At 40.7% G+C, this 15,859-nt stretch overlaps 1 long non-coding RNA gene across 1 annotated transcript; it reads right to left on the bottom strand.

Moving 5' to 3' along the window:
* Window positions 1-1,281: 1,281 nt before the first annotated feature.
* On the bottom strand, window positions 1,282-5,509 carry LOC133273521 (uncharacterized). The gene is made up of 2 exons (XR_009744869.1): window positions 4,311-5,509; window positions 1,282-1,516 (listed from the first exon to the last, which is right to left on the bottom strand). It is a non-coding gene; the product is annotated as an uncharacterized LOC133273521 (long non-coding RNA).
* Window positions 5,510-15,859: the final 10,350 nt, after the last annotated feature.

Genomic DNA, 15,859 nt, shown 5'->3' with positions numbered 1-15,859 from the left:
TTTCCAGTGGGCAGTTTTCCAGACAGAGTAAAAGCTCATCTTACTTCCATAAAGGCACCTCAGAATTCAGAGCAGGTTTTGTGGACACTAGGGCTGTTTTCAGTAGCACACAGTTACCAGAAGATGTTCATATCATCTTCACTCTACTAAATCTACTGCATGAGTTAATGGTGCATAGTAACAACACCCAGATTTTCTGTGGCCTATTAGGTGTAATCTTCAGAATGAACTCCAAGGTTCCTCCTAAACATACAATCCCTTTGTGATAGCTACCATTATACTGAGTAGAAAAATAAGTAGAAGCAGTTTAAATAATAACCACCATCACATGTTAAATTTCAACTCCTTGGCCATTTCCCTTTCTCTTGTCTTCTGATATTTTACCATGGCATTTTGTACCCAAATCTACCTCATTTTTAAAATTTGTATTTAAGTATTTTTCTATGACAGTTAAAAAGATTTACCTTAATAACCTGGGTAAGATTATAATTCCAAATATTGTATATATAGGTCTTGATTCCTGCTTGATAATTCTTGTGTGGGTCAGAAAGGGTTTATTTTTGCTTAAGATTTTTACTTTAAAATATTAGTAACAGGTCAAAAAATGCAGCAAATTTTAACCATAAGAGAACATTGTAGCCCTTTTCACAGGGGTTTCAGAAAATGCTATACCAAAATAACAAATGGTTCAAAATTCATTCCTTATTATCCCTTTCTGCTACTATGACCTATAGGATAGATCTGATGATGGAAGTCCACCTTAACAGTCTACCTTAAAAAGATGAGATTATTCAGTTTGTATGTCTGTAAAAGGAAAACACCTTAACAAAGAATGGTTTGTTGCTGACCTGCAGCTGGTTGCTGCATTTCATCTGAAAGCCTATTTAAGTCTTTAATGGTAACATTTATTCCCTCACCCTCAGAGGAGGATTTTATGAACAAAATTAATTAACAAATGAGGATAGCCAATTTGGTGCTATAGATTAGGCTGACAGTCACCCAAAAGGGGTGTTGGCACTAATAATAATGATTATCTCGAAACATCAAGAGGTCTTCTGACTCTGATGAGCTCTCTGCTGGAGCTGAAGCTTTCGTCCCAGGGTGATGCATGTGGCGCAGGGCAGAGCCGTTAGTAGCTGGCACAGAAGCTGCTGCAGAGGGCTCAGATGCTAATAGTGGAAATAGCCTACAAGTAACCTCCAACCCAAATGATCAGCATGTGAACCCTTGATACTCCAACCAATTCATCCATAGTTCCATTAAAAAGATGATGGACGTGCCTCCAGCTTGTGAGGCTGTTTTTTAATGTTTTAGAGCTGATCCTTCTACCCTGAATAGAGATACACTTGCAAATAATTCTGATTGGCTTGGCTCCGTAACTGTTACACTCCGAGCTCAGCTCTTTTGCTCTGTCGAGCTCTTTCTTTTACTGCTTCTGTGTTGTCCTGATGCAGTTAAGTGGAAGCATGTAACAGTGAAGTATTAGAAGCACTGTAGTTTCCTTTAGCAACAGGGCCTGTGTTTAAGAAATTAGTGAGGCATTTAGGAACTGCTAATCCTCCTTGTGAAGAATACAAGGCTTGTTTCTTCGAAGGAATTTCTCACTCAAGGGCCCAAGACATAGTTCAGTTTTACCTACTAAATGTTCTTACAGCAAGCCAACAGTAAGAAAGTAAAAATAGAGGTTTAATGTCATTCTCTTTCCTTATTGCCAATTTTTCTTGGGCTGTTTTGTGATGGCATTATTAGGATAGATAGTACCATCACATCATATTTATGTGTCTGCTCTTTGAAGAGCTAATAATTATCCCGGGTCTTGACAACAAAGAGCAATCTGACTGTTCCAGAGGTCGTAAAAGAAGCTGAATAGCATCCAGATTTAGATACAAAATGCAGTCAACTATCATGGCTTTGGGAAACAGACACCAGGTAGGAAGCTTCTAAATATATTCTTCCTATAATTATTACATTTTTCACTATGGGTCTGCACAATCTAAGTTTCCTAGTCTGTAGCAGCAGGAAATCCCATAATATATATAGTGACAGTCGATTCTCCCACTGTTCTTACACCCAAAAACTTGTAGCTGCGGAAGGAATAAAAACAGTGAAAGAGGTAAGTCAAGTAAATATCACATTTCTAAATAATAAGCCTTCATTTCTAGTATGAGCCTCTTTTAAGTGAAAATAAGAACTCTGGCTGTAGACATTATATAACTAAATTTACTTTATACCAGAATTATAGGAACAAAGATCCTTTACCTTATGTAACACTTATTTAATATTTCTTATTTTATCTTAGCTTATTTTAACTGTGACTTGAAAGTCATTCTAGAAGCTCCTTAAGCTTTTCTGCCAATGTAGAAAGGGAAATCAAGATGAAACTACACCTACTCTATACTTTGCTTAAACCAAGAGTGCCCCCTTGAGAGTTTTTTTATACATGCATAGGACTAGGTGGCTAGAGGATGACCAAGTAGAAGGTTAACTAAACGTAGTACTTTTACATACAAATAAGGCCCAGAAATCTGCACACACTTCAGATATTTCTACAGATTTTCTATTAGGCTACTGTGGATGTAAACAAGCCTTGTTGCTTCCAAACCTCTGTATAATGTTGGCTCTACCTAAAAATGTATAGCTACATATAGGACAGATTCTGCAGTTTTGTATTGAGGATGATACTTGTAGGACCACTGAAGCAGACAAAGTTCTCAGGCCTTCTCCTTCACCCTACTAATGCTGATGAGGCACTAACTGGACTCGGGATACATCTGTCTTCAGAGCTCAAGTGTGCCTGTGGCTCCAAGTTCTGCTCAAACTGGAAACCAATAAACCACTTCAAATAGTGGGAGCATAGCTATAGCAACTCTGGATTCACCTCTGCATGCTCACTGGGAGCCCCCGGCAGGTTTGCACAGCCTCTGCTGTTACAGCTTAGTATCTACAAGTGTCTCAGCAGATTCATTTAAACATTGCTTGGCACATCTACACAAGCTCTTATCACATTGCCAAATAATTATAGAATCACAGAACAGTTAGGGTTGGAAAGGACCTTAAGATCATCCAGTTCCAACCCCCCAGCCATGGGCAGGGACACCTCACACTAAACCATGCCAACCTGGCCTTGAACACCGCCAGGGATGGAGCATTCAGAACCTGCCTAGGCAACCCATTCCAGTGCCTCACCATCCTAACAGGAAAGAATTTCTTCCTTAGAAATTATTATGTATAGATTATGTATAGATACCATTAGAGGAATATGGGAAACAATCATTGAGAGCAATGATTTCCCAAACACACACTTTTTAAGCATTTACCATGCTATGAAATATATAGAAAAAAAATACTGCTGATCTTAAACTTTTAAGAGCTGCTGGTGTTACAGGGTGTGCCTGCATAGGGGAATGGAACAAATTAATTGCACTGAGCAATGAAAAGATCTTCATCCACAAGATGCAAACCTCAGTTTGCAGCAACTGGCAAGATACTACACAGACCCTTCGTTAGAAAGCAGGTATTTGATGGTGTAGTAAGTTGGTGCTAACATTCATATCAATGCCTCAGAGCTATACATTAGTTTGCAGTCATCCACATGCTTTAACACAACTGCCCTTCTCATGAAACCACAGTTTGCTTATGTGACATGGTTTAGTGGTGGCCTTGACAGTCCTGGAGTAAAAGTTGGACTTGATAATCATAAAGGTCTTTTCCAGCCTAGTTGATTCTATGATCTTGTGTCATGATTAGAGGTCCACCATCTCTTGTATTTACAGGACTCACATTGGATTTAAAGAGTCTTATGCAAGAGACGAGCTGAGCCCTGAGGAAGAAGCAACATGCTGAAGTAGACCCTGATAACAAATCTCTCAGCCCCCTTATCTGCCAGCTGTCAGTTCTTATGCACACCCAAAGATCCAGCTCTGCAGTTGGTTGTTGGCATTTATCTTGTGACTCATGCCATTGGCATTACACTTCATGATACAGACCCAAAGGAGACCTTAAAAAAAATCCTAACAGATACTAGCATGTTGGGTAAATGTGAGATTTTTCTTCCCTAATCAAGCATGCAAAAGTGGTGACTACAAAGGATTCTCTTTAGAATCAGTCTTGCTCTGTGTATCTCAAGTCATCAAGTCAACCAAAACATCATTCAGCGAACTATCACCTTATCATTTTGAGCTCCCTGTCCCGACTTCTTAGTGTCAAGCCCACTCACTCATGTATTTGGTGGTAAATGCACTGAGGGCCTGGCACAAAAGCCATCACTACAGTCTTCAGGATTAAATAATACCTTTTTTTCAATGACTTACTGAGCTCCCATCCCATCCTTTCATATTGGTTCAGCTTCAGTTTGTCATTCTGGAAGTACTTCTCTTTCTTATCCATTCCTCCCTCTGGCATCCTGGATTTACAGATGAAAACTCTACCACAGAAGGTGGTAGAAGGAGCTAAACATTATGTGAAGATCAGTTTGAGTCAGTCTATCATCTTATAGACCAATGTACAGCACAGAACACCACATGAGGCCTTTTGGAGGCATTTTCCGAGTAAAAAGTATTGTATTTTATCTGTACAAACCTTTCAAGACATATTTTTCTCATATAAAATTATTCTGGCACAAAAATGAATACAAACAGCAAGGAGCCAATAATATTAATATCAAACATACTAAATTCCATTTATTTCACTGAAAACCATGTGTATATCTGCAGGGAATGTAAAATTGAATTTAAGTCCAGGAAGTGCTCTATTACTGCTCTGGCACTACAATGCAGAGCTGCTTTGTTGTTTGCTCTAAAATAGTAAGCTAAGCCTATCCATCCAAGTAAAGTGTCAGGAAGGAGTCTTCTGATCTGTAGCACCAAAATATGTTTTGCTGGTCTCTTGTCACCTTTCCCAAACAAGCACTTTTTCTACTTTATCAAACCAAACACATTATAGGTATTAAAACTCCCAGCAGAGTCTCAAATGCAATTTCTAATATTCTTCCCCAGCCCTTGTCCTCCATCCAGTTCTCATCATGGCCTAAAGTCCTGCCAGGATTTCTGCAAGAGTGCAAAAGCATGGATTAACTTCACCCCATGAGCCCCAGAGCCCACTTGCTTGCCAGCCCACTGTGGTAATATGTGAAACAGCAGAACACCAGAAAACCTTGCAGAGAGCTGGCTACTGCAGCCAAGTCTGGCAAACATCTCAAGAGCTGATACTGAGCTCGGAGGAACCTTGGGTGTGGTGGAATCCCAGTGCTGGGAACTAAGAAAACATCATAAATGTGCCCCCAGCCCCCAAACAAAACAAAAACCTCAACCCCAAAACAGTACCCCCCCCTCTTACCAAAACCAGTAACAAAGAGGGAAGGAATTCTGAGCCTAGTTTACAAGGTCCTCAAAGCCTTTTCATACTAGGAATAGCAGTTTATCTGAGAATGTCCTATCAGCCTTTCTGCCTTCAGGCTATTGAAAACAAAAGCTAGTTGCTGACCTCTGATCCCCTCACCTGAAAAGCAAGGTGTCTTATCAGTCTTCACCCTCCCCCAAGGTAGAACTAGGACTGGAAAGAAAAGGCCCCAGTAAAATCTTTAAGCACCAAGAACTTCATTTCCTGTCTTCTTTCCTACAAAATCCAAATAACCTGCTTGGTCACACCTTTGTAAAGAGTATGTGGAAGTTTTATACACTTGCTATACCTAGGACGTTTGATAAAGTTAAAAAAGCATGTGTAAAACAGACAGTGGATAAAGTTAAATCCTAGGTAATGACAGCATAGCTCCCAGCTTTGAGTTCTACTGTGAGGAAATCCATGATAGTCACAAAATAACCCACAAAGTTACACGCAGCATCACTTGATAATCAATGTTCTATTAAAAAAAAAAGAAAAAGTTGGAAACTATGCTGTTTTTAAATCATAACATTAAAGCACAAGTAAAAATCCCATATCCTGAATGCACAGTCCACAAATTTAAACTACTTAATAAATAACTCATGGTGCTTCCATAAAAATCAACTATGAAAAGTTACACAAAGCTTAATGAAAACCATGCACGCACTGGAATTCTACAGTCAGCCTGTCTTCCAAGGAGGAGCACAAGCAGCCCTGCTTAGGCTACTATCAGTTAGTCTGTTATAAAGTTGTGAAAGACTCCGTTCTTCATGTCTCAACCCTGCTTTATCGTGCCTTCCTGTTGTCACACGTACTGATATGGTAGTTTCACCGGGATATTGAGGGAAATAGTGCTCAGCAGCTCCCAGCCCTTTGTAACACCACAGCCTCTTCTCTCTCTCTGTTCCAAATGGGGCCTCTGCTATAAACCGCATTAAGCAGCACCTTAGAGCCCTGTAAAAACCTTATTGAGCAGTGCCCACCAAACCTGCAAGCTTTGGGAGGCCGACTGCAACAGTGATGAGAGCCAATGTGTTGGTGCAATGAGTTTATAGTTTATGAGCTTTGCTTAGATCTCCAGAAGTCACCCCGGCACTAGTGTGTCACCCTGAACATGTGGCTTAATCTCAACAGTGAGCAGCCACAGCATTAACATGGAATCTCTTCCACACCTGCAAGACAGATAGGACACATTGGTGAATGGGATAAAGTCATGCTCCCCAGCATATGTCTTTGCTAATTTAATCTGCATAATTCCTCCAATATCTGACTTGCTGCAAGTTCTGTACATCTGAAAGCTATGAAACAGGACACACTATGCTCTATACAAAACAATTCCATCTGTATCTCCACTGAAGTATTTCTTTCTTGTATATCCAATTGATTTTTGTGAAGTGTAAAGCACAGTTTCTGTGAAGCACTCTGATGCATTGTCCTTTCTGTTTTTCCTGGCTTTTATAGTCAACAATGCAATGCAATTAGCCAAAGCTCTTGGGGGCAACTGAAACATGTGGGTAATCAAAATCAGAAATGCAAACTCTTAGGTCCTTCCAAAGAGCCCCTGGAACCAGCTCTTTCGTCTTTGCAGTACTAAATGCCTCCTTGGAAGCCAAACCCTGTGGTAAGACTGACTCAGACCAAACTCATGTCCCTAACTGTTGCCTCCAAGACTCTTCCTTGCACTATGTGGAGTATGAAACTCCAAGGCTGAGCAGCCTTCAGATCTCTTCTAGTTTCACTTTCCATATATCCCTAGGTTACACTTCAGTAATCCCAAGATTAAAGTCTTTTTTAAGGAAAGCTCTAAAAAGGAATTAAAATGCATATTTCCTAGAGTGTTAACAACGGAAGAGAAAATGAAACTAGCTGGTATGTAATAGAAGCCTTTCTGCTTAGCTTCCATGCCACTTGGTTGAAGATGTCAAGAGAGGACTTGCATAGAAAGTTTCACAACCTCAGGACCACACAAGATCTTTCCCCAGAATCCACACACAACTACTGAGGCTACAATTTAATTAACTATTATTATCATCAAGGACTTGTGGCAGTCACATTCCCTGAACTTTTCCTACTCTTACTTTCAATAAGTGTCTTAGCATCTGGCAATTTATTCCTGTGTTCTTTTAGATTAGAACATGGGACAGAGTGAAAGTTCGTTCAACTTAATGAATTTAAACCAATTTATCTGCTTTTAATGCAATTAGGAACATAAGTTTTCTAGTTAGGCAAAAATTAAACCCAGATTCATGCTTCAGTCAACTTTAAAGGAGTTCAAATATTACTGTGTTGTCAGTAAGGTTCAGTGCAGACTATGACCAAAGCTAAGACTGTGTTAGTTACTAATTTAGTCCAATAAAGTAAAATCAGGAGACAGTGCTGAGAATATCATGTACTGCAGTTTTAGCTAAAGGTCATTTTAGGCTGGTCCCCCTGAACCAGCTCACACATGGTTCAAAGCTGGCCCAAGAACCAGCCATTGGAACTCTTTAGGAAGTGATGAGTATTTGGCAGAGTAAACCAAATTAGCACACGCTCGGTGGAGATTCACTTCAAAACTAAAATCATGCTCCAAGCCTAAATACTTAGGCAGATTAGACTGGGTAAGAGATATCTTCATTCACATCCCACAAAACTGACATACGTTCAAATAAACCTATGCAGAAGTGTGCATTTTGCCCATCTGAGGAAAAAAAGTAGTATTTGTACTATCTAAAGAATTCCAGCACAGTCTGTCACTGAGCTTGGAGCCTCTGTGACATACTCACTTCCTGCTCTAATCTGGTTTGAGTAGCAGAGAAGCAGTGAACAGCTCTCTTCATGAAAGGCATGAACAACGGCTATTTTCAACACTGAAGTCTGAAACCCCTTGTAGAGTATACTTAGCTTGTAAGTGTAAAGCCATTCTGAACATTCCATGAGGAACAATACTGTGTTTGTGAGATACCATATTTGTGAAAGGCTTTCATGATACCAGTGAGCAGAGGTTGCAGTAGACTTGCTTAGATTTTGGATGCATCTAAAATAAAAAAACAGAGAGCAGCAGAAGTAGAGCTACTCTAGAGGAGTTTGAGGCCATAACCATGCAAGAGAGGACACAGACCTTACCAGCCAGGGTACAGTTCTGCAGCAAACAAGCAGGCCAAAGCTGGTGATAGTAAAGGATAGCGACACCCAAAAAACAAGCCTCAGACAATTGAGGAGAATGAGCAGAACCAGAAAGAACCTCAGGAGTAGGGAAAGACTGAATTGAACACAAACCTACCTCCAGCAGAACTCAGACAGCAGAACCAGTACTGACCAAGCTCAAATGGGGCTCCCAGGCCTGGCTGGAGGGGTGGAGGGACAGGTTGGAGGGCCAGGTGAGGCTGGAAAGGGTGATTAACATGCACGCAGGGCCCTGGCAATAGGGACAGATCAGCTGAGATCAATTTTATCTACTGACAAATATAACTAGAAGTTGCTTGATAGCTTCTAAATCCAAAATTTGAAGGTCTGACACATGCTTCCGTGATGCTGGGTAAATAAAAGTTATTAACACATCCTGAGAAAGTAATACATCTGGGAGCATCTTTTTGTTAACATAAGACTGCATTAGTCAAATGAAGAAGTTGGTTTCTGACTTCAAACAAAAAATTTAGACTGAAAAATATGTTAAAGTATGTTTTAGGATGTTACCTTCATGCTACTTCAGTTAGGATTCTATATATTATATATACTTTCTATATACTATATATACTTTCTATATATACTATATATTAACTAGGTGATTCACTAATGTCAAAATTAATCAGAATTTGACAAAGTAAATTGCAGAGTTACATTGACCTATCACTCTGTGTTACATGGAGACAGCTTTGATCTGTGTGCTGACCTTCAGATAAGATCTCTGCCCAAAACTGAATCAAACAGCCAGCTCTGGTGGAGAAACAATGCCGTGAATAAATCTTGTCAAGAAAACATACAATTGCTGTTCAAACTGAGGTTTCTTATTTTAATTTTTATTAAAACAAGCATCGTATTATTATATTCTTTGAATCCCCTGGGACAGTATCCTCCTGTTACCACTAGATTCAGGATGGACCTGTGATTTTTCAGGGCCTGAATTCCCAGAGGCAGCAACTCTTTCTGTCTTTCTCCTAACACTCTCTGACAGCTCCTTCTGTGGCAGGGAAAAACAGATTCTTCGTCTCAGTTAAATTCTTGCTGAAGGAAACAGCACTTTGTAGGAACAGAAATCCTATTTTAACCTTTACTTGTGTTTAAAATATCACAGTGTATTTGTGCTCAGGATTTATGTTCAAATTCAAAAGGAAAATGGCAGCATTCAGAGCCATCTTCAGAGTCCTTCACTGTAACCCACTTCACAATAATCAATCCTAATCTAATTATACTGATGACATGAAATTGCTGGTGAGACTGAAATGCAGTATTACCTCAGAGAGAAGTTTTACACTATTCATACTCCTGTTTTACAGCAGCTCTAAGCACAAAAATCGCAGAATCACAGAACAGTTTGGGTTGGAAAGGACCTGAAGATCATCCAGTTCCACCCCCCTGCCATGGGCAGGGACACCTCACGTTAGACCATGTCACCCAAGGCTCTGTCCAACCTGGCCTTGAGCACTGAAGCATGGAGTGGTATACTCCCAATAAATGTCAGAAATTCCTTTAAGACCTCTAGATACATGCTACAAACTTGTACCAACTGTGGTAGTGTGGACCCAGAAGATGCTTCTGTTTGTGTAATACCAATGCTTAGACCAGGCCATGAGGCTGGTTTTATTGGCAACATCCACAACGCTTTGTGGTGTTGGCAGGGACGTGCTGACAGCCTTCCTGCTTAGAGCAGGACAGTGGGAGACACTTCTAACTCCAAAAGGGCAGGAAAACTCATCCATGTGGAGCTTAATGAAGGGCCATGTCTTAATTAGTCACAGAATGAAGAGTCACAAGGGAGCATTTCCCAGTTTAGTTTTGTGAATGCCTGAGATCAGTCACTGGCTGAACAATAAGACCAAATGTAGCCCTTGCAAGGAAGAGGTGCTGCTCAGGAGGAGAAAACACTTCAAAAGCTTAGAACTATGACAGCAGCAGTCAGCTTCAGCTCCATGGAGTTCTGGAATTTAGATTTAGACTTGTCCATGATTACATGTGTTAGACTGGAATATGGCAGGAGCCTAAAGCAGTGAAAGCATTAGCCTTGGAAATGTTGCCTGATTTACAGAACAGTGAAGCCTCACACCACAGGGTGAACTACTCTCTTGTTCCACGCTTTGCCTCTTGGCTGTCATTTCACATGGGCCAGCTTCCACTCCTCTCCCCCACCACTCCCCTGGCTGCCAGCATCAGCCAGAAGAGCCCTCTGACAATTCAGACAACCAGGTCTGAATTTTCCATTGAAACAACTAGAAGACACCAATTTGTTTCAAACACGTGTCTTCAATTTAAACTGAACTTCAGCAAAGTTTTCTCTGCTTTAGGGATGGAGTTTCTTATCAGGGTGGGTTAAATAACAACACAGGTTCTTAAGACCTTATTGGAGATCTCCTTTTAGTGGTAAAAACCTATTCCAGAGCTGTAGGAAAATGGTTTTCCTAATATATTCCAAGGACTTTGAACAGCCACATCTCAGATCTGTAGTGTAACTGGTCTGGCTGCAGAACTCAGTGCTGGAAGAGATCAGAATAACAGAGCTCCCAGTCTTCAACTCAAACCACAGAATTCACCTTGTGCTACTTCATCTTCCCTCAATAACAGCTGAAACTGGACAGAAAAAAACTAAAGCATTATGAGGCTTTTTAGAATTCAAGATGTGCACATGCCACAGGAAAAAAAAAATGGTAAAAGCACTACAGAAATTACTAAATACTATTAAAATACTTAGTCAATGTGTGTGGGAAATTCCTTTGAAAAGTATACATGTCTATATGTGAATAAATCCTATTTTGGGTAAATGAAGAACAAAATTTGCCTTGGGAAAATATGTGAAATCAAATGTATGGATAGACTTTTGGATGAACGTGTGGTTAAAATGTGCATGGTTTACAGGTTGTGGCAAGGGTGTAAGTGAAAAAAAACCTTAAAGAGAGAAGAAATAACTCATCTTGTACTTTTTAGTATCTCTTATTTCCACAACATAGAAGGTGAACTCATTAGATGCTGGACACTTCAGATGCTTTCAAGATTAGACAATTCAGCTAAGAATCATTATTAGCATTATAAAAAAACATAAAATATGAACGATAACAGCTCTTAGAAAACAGAGATTGGGGAGGTTGGGGTCAGCAGGGTCACTTTAAATAAAAATATTCAATTGTCAATTCTGATGCTTTTATTGGAGAAGACAGTTGAAAAATGTGACAGGATAAAAGAGAAAAGACACTGCATTAAGAGTATTTTTGTGTCGCTAGTAAATCCTTCTTTTGGACTTGTGCACAGATTTAGTAGGGAGTAAAGAAGGAGCCACGTTGCTATTCCAAACCCCACACTAATGGAGGAAAACAATTTGGTTCCCTCTTTAGCACCCCAGCAATGGGAAGGTGTGGATAAGGATGACCAAAGGAGAATTGGTACCTGTAGCAGGGCTCTCCTGTTGTCTTGCTCTGCACTAGGGAAAAAGGGAACATTTCCTGGACAGTGAAACTCCTGAATGTGTTTTGTACATGCCCTGCTTTTGGAAGAGGAGAGCTAGGAATGGACTCTAGTGCAGGATGAATTCTACTGAAACAGCCTTACACTTGTATAAAACGGCACAAAAGGGATGTGGAGCTGCTTGAGCAAGGTCAGAGGAGGCCACGGAGATGCTGCGGGGGCTGGAGCAGCTCTGCTCTGGAGCCAGGCTGAGAGAGCTGGGCTGGGGCAGCCTGGAGAAGAGAAGGCTCCTGAAGGGGAGACCTGAGAGCAGCTCCAGTGCCTGAAGGGGCTGCAGGAAACCTGGAGAGGGGCTTGGGACAAGGGATGGAGGGACAGGCCAAGGGGAATGGCTTTAACCTGCCAGAGGGGAGACTGAGATGAGCTTTTAGGCAGAAGCTCTTCCCTGTGAGAGTGCTGAGGCGCTGGCACAGGGTGCCCAGAGAAGCTGTGGCTGCCCCATCCCTGGCAGTGCTCAAGGCCAGGTTGGACACAGGGGCTTGGAGCAAGCTGCTCTAGTGGAAGGGGTCCCTGCCCGTGGCAGGGGATTGGAACTGCCTTGAGGTCCCTTCCAACACAAACCATTCTATGATTTTATGATTTGAGTCACAAGAGAAAAGACAAGCTTTATAAAACAAATGACCTAAATAGGAAGATCTTTAGAAGCTCCTGCAGTTCAATATCCCTGAGGGGAGGAAAACTAATATAACTCATGATTCTCTATTTGACTTTAAGCACTTCTTCAATATGTTTGCATTCCTTAGAACCAATTTCACTTCTATTTTAGCTTTGCCTAAAGTAAATGAAGTCACTGAAGTATATCATATTTAACAAAATCCTCATCAATAAGTAATTACAATTAAACCCAGCCCAATTAGTATTATAACTTCTAACCTTTTATGCTAAAGTCACATTTAACTCTGCCTGTTGGACTGAAAAATATTACTGGGCAAAAGATGAGAATGTTCATGTGCTAAATGAGGTGCCAGGGGCTGTGTTGTACAAACTTAATTGGCAAACAGCTTAATTAAATATTTTAGGTAAGAACTGCTGAGTACAAAGCACTTTCCTAAGTGCTTGTTAAACTGTGCACAGAAACCCCCTTGCACTTGCTGGAACACAATTAGTTTCTTCCTGGTGAAAAATCAAGGAGAATAAAATGATGAACTTACTTGCATTTTTAGTATATTTTTGCATGTGCTGTTGTGTGGGGAAAAGAAGAAAGAGAATGAAAAATATGTGCAAGGAAGTGCCTTGGCTTTGCTTCTGGGCAAATGGGAATATGTATGTTAACATTCATGAGACCTCTGTGTGATAAATAGGATACAGAGCTTTATCTCTGACAGGGTTTGCTCTGTGAATCAGAATACATGAGCAGATAGTATTTGGTAGATAATTTTTCTGCTGCTTTATCTAAATAGAGTTTCTTTTGGCAGAGCACTCCTGCTGCCATAAAGCAGCGTCCCATGGTTCCTTTTTCCTCATAGCAAATACGTTGCTGCTGGGTGGTCAGGAAACAAGTCTTGACAGAGCTCCCAGACAAGAGAAATGTGCTTCTTCTTAATGGTCTGCCTCCTGACTTCAGGCTGCTTTCCTCTGGGGGGTCAGGCAGAAGATGAAGAGAAGGTACATGCACACGAGCTCATCAATCTGAGCAAACCTCTAGTACTGAGGTTTAACTTCACAAATTAATAATCAAGAGAGCTTCCCTGCTGACATGGGAAGTGAAGCTCTGCCCATCTTCCCATGATATAGCCATATGAATAAATATTCTGGCCTGCAATTTATAGAATCACAGAACCAACCAGACTGGAAAGGACCTTTAAGTCCGGATCAAGTCCAGCCATTCCCCCAGCACTGCCAAGGCCACTGAGGTCACTGAGGGCCTCATCTACCTGGTTTGTGGATGTGCAGAACTGTTCATGTTTTGCTGGGGTAAAAACCAGCTTAAAAGTGTATAAGCTGCACAAGTGTAAAGGCTTTAACAAGTCATAATTTGAGTTTGAAACCTATTCAATTTCTTTTAAAGTAACACAGGAGAACACCACAGCACTTTGTACGTTTTAAATACTGTGTAGGATGTACCTTTTTTCCACATGTTGCTCAAGACACAATTACACTGTTTTCCCATGGCCTTCCCATTAAATTTAACAGCTCTGTATTTGTGGGTTTAATAGGAAAAATTGGATACAGGGAAGGTGATAGAATCTCTTTTATTAGAAGTTTTGAAGGCGAAGTTACATAAAAATATGTCAAGGACAGTCTACTTAAACCTTTGCTACCCAGGAAAAGCGGAGAGCACGACAGTTTCAGGGTCCACAGGCCCACAGTCTCCATGGACAAAAAGGCCTTTACACCACAGTTTGCTATAGGATTGCTTGAGATCAGGGTTCTCTTTGAGGTCAGATTTGTAAAACAAGACTGGAATTCCCTTTCGGAGATGTGATTATTCCCTAAAAAAAGAAACCCCCTCCCAAACTGGTATTTATAAAAGCAAATTGGAAAAGTTGTATTGGATTCAGTGAGATGAAAATCTTTAGAGTTGTTGCCATTGTAAAACTATTTATTAGATATTACAAATTAGGTGGATGGAAGAATGAAAGCCTAAATAAAAGATTAATAATAAGACTGTTTACTATGACTGTAAATCTGAATATTGCACCTTTGCCAATAGCCTCAACATTGCTCAGACATTACCAGAATTATCCACACTGAAAAGACTAGAAGGAAGAAGTTAAAGGTGATGTAAAACAACCTTTGCTTTCCCAGTAGCTAAAAGCTCTTCTCCCTCACTTTTTGCCTCTTTTCTATTTTATTTTTCAAATTCATTAGTTTTGACCATCTGCATCCTTCCAGGGATGGGGCAGCCACAGCTTCTCTGGGCACCCTGTGCCAGTGCCTCACCACCCTCACAGAGAAGAGCTTCTTTTATCTATCCTGAACTTCCCCTGTTTCAGTTTGGACCCATCACCCCTTGTGCTATCACTCCAGTCCCTGATGAAGAGTCCCTCTCCAGTACCCTTGTAGCCCCCTTCAGACACTGGAAGCTGCTCTGAGGTCTCCACGCAGCTTCTCTTCTCCAGGCTGAACAGCCCCAGTGTTCTCAGCCTGTCTCCGTACAGGAGGTGCTCCAGCCCCTGAGCATCCTCGTGGCCTCCTCTGGACTTGTTCCAACAGTTCCATGTCCTTCTTATGTCTGGGACACCAGAACTGGACACAGTACAGTATTATAGATTATTATAGATTGTTACAGATTACTAGTACTACTAATACTCTATTAGTGCAAGAATTATTTGATAGAAGAGAGACTGGAGATAGAATACCTTCGGCTTTGTGATTTGATGCATTATGCGTATGAGTGGAACCCACTGAAGGTGAAGAGGATTTGGTGCTGCCATAAAGATCTCAGCAGCATGCAGACTGGAAAGGCATGTCAGAATTTGGTTGTCACTGCATCTAAAAAGCAATGAACCAAGAGTCTGTCAAAGTGTCTGATATGGTTCCTTGGCCAGAGGAGACAGAAGATGGAACAGTAATTGCTCTTGCGTGAGTCAGATGGGAGAGCATGTCCTGCTCTAGCTTTTGTGCTGTTACAACTAAAAGACTAACTCAAGTGTTCCCTGACATTTAAGAATATAACTTAATAACATTGGGCAGTTTCTTAAAGGTGATAAAATGTTTTTGATTAGAGTGGCTGGAATTCCCTCATATTCATTACTCCAGCAATTTTTCTTGTTACTGTGATGAAATGCTTTCATTTTCATGCCACAAATAAGTGAAAAGTAAGATTACCCATGCTGAAAGAATACGCAGGTTTTTCTCAGCATGTTGAGACAACTCAGCTTACCTC

The sequence above is a fragment of the Pezoporus flaviventris genome, unplaced genomic scaffold (genome assembly GCF_033815535.1).
Source record: "Pezoporus flaviventris isolate CSIRO_AGI_PZ_B2104156 unplaced genomic scaffold, CSIRO_AGI_Pfla_v1 ptg000031l, whole genome shotgun sequence".
Classification (NCBI taxonomy): Eukaryota; Metazoa; Chordata; class Aves; order Psittaciformes; family Psittacidae; genus Pezoporus; species Pezoporus flaviventris.
The sequence above is the reverse complement of the archived record's forward strand: the minus strand, read 5'-3'. Positions and strand labels throughout refer to the sequence as shown.